The sequence below is a fragment of the Alligator sinensis genome, unplaced genomic scaffold (assembly GCF_000455745.1).
Source record: "Alligator sinensis unplaced genomic scaffold, ASM45574v1 scaffold1201_1, whole genome shotgun sequence".
NCBI lineage: Eukaryota > Metazoa > Chordata > Crocodylia > Alligatoridae > Alligator > Alligator sinensis.
The window spans coordinates 93228-100422 of record NW_005842690.1 but is presented as its reverse complement, the minus strand read 5'-3'; the positions used below and the strand labels follow the sequence as shown (position 1 = coordinate 100422).

The 7195-nt window shown below is 48.4% G+C and overlaps 1 protein-coding gene across 1 annotated transcript in view; it reads left to right on the top strand.

Annotated features, from left to right (window-relative positions):
- PPP4R1 (protein phosphatase 4 regulatory subunit 1) overlaps positions 1 to 7195 on the top strand; it is an 85258-nt gene that overhangs the window by 38716 nt on the left and 39347 nt on the right.

The window sequence follows — 7195 nt, the reverse complement described above, 5'->3', positions numbered from 1 at the left end:
GGTCAGGCTAGATGATCTGTTTAGGTCCCTCCTGACCCTAGCTACTATGATACTATGAAGCAACAAGACCGTTCTCCTGCATCCCAAGATGCTTTACTCCCATCCTTCTTGCCCCCCTGCAGACAGTGTCACTCAGGCTGGACTCTACTGTTGCAGCCAATGAAGGAGCAGAACACACCCCTTTTACAATCCCACATTGTGCTGTAGAGAGAAACAGGTTGACTCTGAGCAGTCTGAGTCAGCCAGTTGGGACTGCCCAATGCACTGCTGCCATCTGTCACCAGGCAGACCTGGGGAGCCTGCAGAGCATGCTGAGATGTGTATGAAGCATCAGCTTCAAGCTCTCTGCTCTTTAGGGGTTCAGCAGTCAAATGTTTGTTCTGGTGACTTCAGGTAATTTTTTCTACTAGTAGAACAAGCCCAGAAGAGTTCTCCCAGGCCATTTGAATGTGTTTACACAGACTTTTGCTCCTGCAGGAAACTCAGGATAAATTGACACGCTATCAAGAAGGGTCAGCAAAGTCAGCACTACAAGTGAATGAATTTTATATGGCTGCTTGATCCATGGCTATGAGAGTCTCGGTGCCTCTTTTGCTAAAAATAAATAAATATGGATATTCATGCAAAATCAAATGAAAATTACTCTATTTCCAAGTATGTTTTACCTTCATAGAATTGAGTGACATTGCTTAGGTTAGGAATTTGTTGAAATGACGTCAGTAGAAGCTGAGCTAACCGATTTATCATTGTTGTTGAGCCAATCCTAGGTCTTTTAATTTGCTGTATAAGTACTTCTCATATTTGCCAAAACCAGAAAGGGTGTTTGTTATGTGTATTAATCGTTCTATTAGCAATACGAGTTTCATTTAGGAATTGCTTCAGAAACTCACTTAGGTTTGACTCCTGGTTTGCCAAATATTCTCATTACTAATAGTAAAATTGTTCATTTTAAGATGTAATTATTGTAAGCTTGAAGATTTGTCCAAATATTGTTACTGCATTATTTGTTTGCCATCTGTACTAATTCCAAATAGGTCAACAGATTAAGGGAATCTAGAGTGATGGAGCAAAAGCTTCTGTAGGTCTTAAAAATGTGTCAGGATAGATCCCAAAGTAGGAGTATATGCATGTGCAAGATCAAAATCTGGAATAGATATGGTGTTGGGTTCACATATGTGACCCTTACTGCCTTGTACTCCTATGTGAAGACATAAGGGGTAGGCTGGCTGCCAGCTGCCATTGGTTCATCTTGGTATCTCTGGCAATGAGATGCAACCTAGCAAGTGTCCAGCCTGCTAACCCTCCTGTTTTAGTTCTGTTAAACTCGTCAGAACTCTCTAATTGCTGTAGGAAGCAACAAGTAAATATCATCCACCTGTACTGACTCTTGATGGCTAGCAACCCACCACCACACACACCCATTCCTCTCTGCTCTATATGGCAGCTCAGGTGCTTCTGTCTTGTGACAAGCTTTGGGGCTTTGAGCTCTGGCTTTCTTGCTATGGTTTAATCCAGTGATTTTCATCCGGAGTACCACAGAACCCTGGGGTGCCTTGAGATCCTTTCAAGGGTGATGCGAGATGCCATGCAATGTTGGCATTGTTAGATGGACAAACACAATTCACCAGATATATTTAGAAATTTCAAATAGGAATCCATAGTGTCAAAAGTATTGACATGTCATCTTTCTGAGTTCTTTGCAACTAAAGAATTATTTTCTGTAGTAAAAAAAAAAAAAAAAAAAAGCTGGCATTGTCTGAGAGAGTCCTCAAGTCTCTTGAGCAGTTCCTTAAGCATAAAAAGGGTGAGAACCAGTAGGCTAATCTCTCTAACAGAGATATATATACCACATGTCTCTTCTGCTTGGATGACAATTTACTAGGTAGTTGCTCAGTGTGTAAGCTGTTTTCCTCAAGATATTGCATGTTGTAGGATGCTTGGTTTGAGGCTGTGCTTACTGGAACAGCCAATAAAAGTCTCTTTGGACCCCGGGGAGAAAAGTACCAGATTCTTCTAGATGCTAGAAAATATTAACAAATGTTCCAGTAGAAAAAAAAAAATCTCTGAATTAGGGATGTGAAAGATTAAGTGATTAATTGTTTACCGGATAAGTGCAGTGATAACTGGTTAGCTTACCGGTTATCATTTAGCTTAGGGCAGGCACAGGCTGACAGAAGAAGGGAAAGAAAAGCTGCACAGTGCTGCAGCAAGAATCAGAAGGCAGCAGGGCAGGTAGGAGAGAGATAGGAGTGAAGAGGAGGGGAAGGGAAAGGAGGACTAGCAGTGGCAGTGCATAGCAGGTGCATGGCCGGTGCAACCCCTGTTAGGCCACACTCTCTCTGTTTAGCTGGTGGGTAATGGGGCAGGCGGGAGCACCAATGCCCGTCCTGTGACGCCAGCCAGGGAGCGGGGCCGCCAGCAAAAGTGGTACTTCTGGAAGGTGTGCAGTTGCTTTTTGGTGAGTGAGATCATTCCCGCCCGCCGCCGCCCCCCCCCTCCCGGTCAGCGCAATTGGCCGCTGGGACCCACCCCATCCCTGACTGGGGGGGGTGGTATGGTATGTGGACCAGTCACCCATGGCAACTAGTATCCATAGTTTAAGAGGAAAACAGCCAGCAGCCTAATGATGACTTGTCAATTAAGCAGTTAGCTGCTCATTCACAGGTGCTCCCTCCCTCCCAGCAGCAGGGCTGCATTGGGTGCTGTTGTCTGGTTGGGCTTGCCTTCTCCCATTCTTACCCTAGTCAAAGGGCTCCAGGAGCCAGGAGTGGCTCCCAGCAGCAGCTGTGTCTGAGCTGCTGTGTTATTAGTTGTTTGACCAATATAATTAGAGGAGGTTAAACTAATATTTTTTTAAAACTATACATCCATACAATGAAGACAGCTTCACTTGCACTGAGAGGGCTGCTTCAAGCATAGGGACAAAGACTTCCTGGGATGGAGCTCGATGGATTCTGATAGGGCAGAGGTAGGCAGCATTTTTGGCTGGAGTGCCAAAAATGGTGCAGTGTCTACATTTTAAGGTTCTGGAATTCTGGTATGCCAGAAAAACAAAACTGGGGTGAGGGTATATGGCAGGACTCATTGCCTATAGTTAATAATCATAAAGGTTGGTTTTTTTTGTTTTGTTTTGTTTTGTTTTTTTTACTGTAAAAACAGGTTTTCTAAATATTCTAAACCTGGTGACAGCAAGTAAAACTTCATATACTCCCTTTGTCATTGTGTATTTTTTTTTTTTTTTGGTAAGCATGTTGTGATGAGAGAGAAAATTAAAGAGAAAGGAGAGAGAGAGAACTGCACATGCACGCATGCGTGCGCACCCAGAACCAGACGTGTGCGTGCGTGCAGACAGACACACATGTAGGAAAACACATATAACCAGACCAACAGATGCACATGCGCACAGAGATGCACACAATCACAGACACACACACACACACATGCACACAGAGCCAGACATACACGAGTGTGCACACGCAGCTGGGTGGCAGTGCGGCAGGACAAAGACCAACCTGATGATGCCCTGGGCCCGCTGCAGCCCCTGTGCTTCTCTGGGGAGCCAGCCCTTGAGCTGAAGCATAGCTTGCCAAGGCCCTGGCCCAAAGCCCACCCATCAGCTGATGCAGGGGCAGCGCTAAGGGGAGTTATAACCACCTCAAAATTTGGCTTAGCCGTCCCCATAGCCACCCTTCCCACTGTGGCTGCCACCTGCCCCGTGCAGCTGAGCCCACAAAGGTGCAGTGCTCTTGGGTGGGGAGGGCTGGGCTCAGAGTGGGACAGATGGCACTGAAAGGGTGGCTATGGAGGCGCTAAGTTGAATTTTGGGGTGGCTATTGCGCAGCTGAGCCTGCCCTGCTTCTGCCCACAGAGCAGCTCCTTCATAGCTCCCCCCACTGGGAAGAGGCTGGCTCTGTCCCTGCAGCTGGCCTAGGCTCTGGGTAGTTGCTGCCAGCCATGGAGCTTGGGCTGCTTGCAGCAGGGCTTGCAGCCTCCCAGCCACCTGCTGGGGGCAGCCCATGCTCTATGGCTGGCACCAGCTGCTCAGAGCCCAGGCCAGCTGTGGCATGCCGAGCAAAATGGCCTCATGTGTATGGCGCACGTGCCAGGGGTTGCTGATCTGTGTGATAGGGAAAGCCTGAGAAGGTGCAGGGGCGAGGACAAGTGGAGGTTGGTTTCGCTCAACACTGGATGCACACTACTATCTGCATCTGACCGGTAGTGCGGTCTTCCGTCTTACTACTGATGTCTATGAAACCTCTGTGTTGACTCCAGAAGCAGAGCTGATGATGGTGTTGTCAAATCATTGGAGGATATGTTTCCATACTGGAAATTACATTGGAACAAAAATGGATTCTGGGACAGAGTTCCTTGTGCCTTTGTGTGACTCTTAAAGGAAACCTGCTTCTTCCCTTCTCTATCTGAATGTGCTTCATTATAAAATTTTGCTCACGTTGAAACTTGGCCTGGGTGGGGACCTGAAGTTTATCTTTCACCATAGGCTGAAACTTATAAAAGGCAAAGATTAGCTGTAGTTTGTAAGAAATATATTTTTATGCATATCTGAAGAGTTGTTTTTTAATTAATGTGATTACTTTCGGTACAGTAGAAATTTTCTACTTTTGACTTGTGAATGTTGTCGCTTTATTCATATAATGTGCCTGTTTTTTCATGACTTCGATTAAATGACTTGCAGGGTTCTTAACGCTTTGCATATGCCAGAAACACAAGGCATTTTGGGCACTTGCATGTGAGCCACAATTTTAATGAACATGTTGGAGTTGCGTTCACAGATGCTCTTTATGATGGCACTGCAATTTCATAGTTTCATAGTTTCAGGGTCGGAAGGGACCTAATAGATCTTCTAGCCCGACCCCCCGCCAGGGCGGGAGAACAACCCAAAAACACAAACAAAACCACTCACCCTAAAAACAAAAACGGGACTCAAATGAGTCCAGCCAGGTAAGTATCCAGCCTCTTCTTAAAGATCCCCAGGGTAGGGGCCAGCACCACCTCCCTTGGAAGTTGGTTCCAGCTCCTAGCCGCCCTGACTGTGAAGTAGTTTTTTCGGATGTCCAATCTGTACCTCCTCTCCATCAACTTGTGCCCATTATTCCTTGTTATGCCAGCAGGGGCTAGGGGAAACAGCGTCTCCCCCAAACCCTTCTGGTTCCCCCTAGTGAGTTTATAGACGGTCACCAGGTCCCCCCTCAGCCTTCTCTTGTGGAGGCTGAATAGGTTCAAGTCCCGCAGTCTCTCACTGTAGGGTCTGCCCTGTTGTCCCCGGATCATGCGGGTGGCCCTCCTCTGGACCCTCTCCATGTTGTCCACATCCCTCCTGAAATGGGGCGCACAGAACTGGACACAATACTCCAGCTGCGGCCTGACCAGCGTCGCATAGAGGGGGAGGATCGCCTCCCTGGCTCTACTCGAGATGCACCTGTGGATGCACGACAAGGTCCGGTTAGCCCTGCCAACCATGACCTCGCATTGTCGGCCCATGTTCATCTTGGAGTCAATAATGACACCAAGATCCCTTTCCGCCTCCGTGCTCTCAAGTAGGGAGCTCCCCATCTTATAAGTGTGCTGCTGGTTCCTACTACCCAAGTGCAGCACCCTGCACTTGTCCGTATTGAAACGCATCCTGTTCCTGTCTGCCCACCCCTGTAACCTATCCAGATCCTTCTGCAATCTCTCTCTCCCTGCTAGCGTGCTCACCTCCCCCCAAATTTTGGTGTCATCAGCGAATTTAAACAGGTTGCTCTCCACCCCAACATCAAGATCGCTGATGAAGACATTGAACAGCGCAGGGCCCAGGACCGAGCCCTGAGGGACTCCACTACCCACCTCCCCCCAAGTCGAGTATGATCCATCCACCACCACCCTCTGAGTGCGACCCTTCAGCCAATCTGCAATCCATCTGACTGTGTAGGCATCTATGCCACAGTCGCCTAGTTTATTAATTAGGATGGGGTGAGAGACGGTGTCAAAGGCCTTGCTGAAGTCCAGAAAGACTACATCCACCGCGACACCTGCGTCCATGGCCTTTGTGACCTGATCATAAAAGGCGATCAGGTTGGTCTGACATGATCTCCCCCTAATAAATCCATGCTGATTGCCCCTGAGCATCATTTCTGATGCCGGCCCGTCACAAATGTGCTCCTTGATGATCTTCTCAAAGAGTTTCCCCAGGATTGAGGTAAGACTGACGGGCCTATAATTGCCCGGGTCCTCCCTTTTCCCTTTTTTGAAGATGGGGACCACATTAGCTACCTTCCAATCGTCTGGCACCTGGCCCAAGCACCACGATCGCTCGTAGAGCCGTGCCAGGGGCCCTGCAATAACCCCAGCCAGCTCCCTCAGCACCCTGGGGTGGAGAGCATCCGGACCCGCTGACTTGAACGCGTCCAGCCCCTCCAGAAGCTCTCTAACCTGGTCCTCCCCAACCTGAGGCATTGAAGGCATTTGCCAACAATGCTTGTGCTATGCTAGGGTTACCATACGTCCAGTTTTTCCCAGACATGTCATCTTTTTGGGTCCCTCCACTTCCCTCCAGGTGTGGTTTTTTTTTGTTTTTTTTTTGTTTTGTTTTTTTAAATATCAGCAAATGTCCAAGATTTTGCTCTGCCTCTGCTTTCCTGGCACTTCCTGGCTTGCCCCAGCAAGGAACTGCTTGGGGCTGGGGGTAGCGGGAGAGGGGCATCATGTGCATTTGTTCGCAAGCTCTTGCAGCTGTAGGCAGGTAAGACCGGGGCTTGGGTGGGGGGGTGTGTGTGTGTGTGTGTTCGTGTTCAAGGGGGGTGGTTGCCTGCTGGGTTGGGAGTGAAGGGCGCTAGTATGGCCTTGAGAGGCAGGGTACTGTGGTTTGGGAGTGAGGGGCAGCAGGGATGGGGGGGCTGTGGTTTGGGTGTCAGGGGCAGAGGCAGGACATGGGTATATCACCCCCCCCATCACATTACACCCCCCCCCGCCCCAACAGGTGTCCTCTTTTTTGAAACTGGAGATATGGTAACCCTATGCTATGCCTACTTTCTAATACTGCTTATTAGTCCATTCTAGCTGGACATTCATCCTTTGCTGATTAAATGATGTGATGACTTGTCTGTGAAGGACCCACAGAAAGATCCATTAGCATGTAGGGGTACTTGCCTAGCCAGTTATATGGGAGCAGGTGTCTAGAGAATAGAGGGAGTCACAA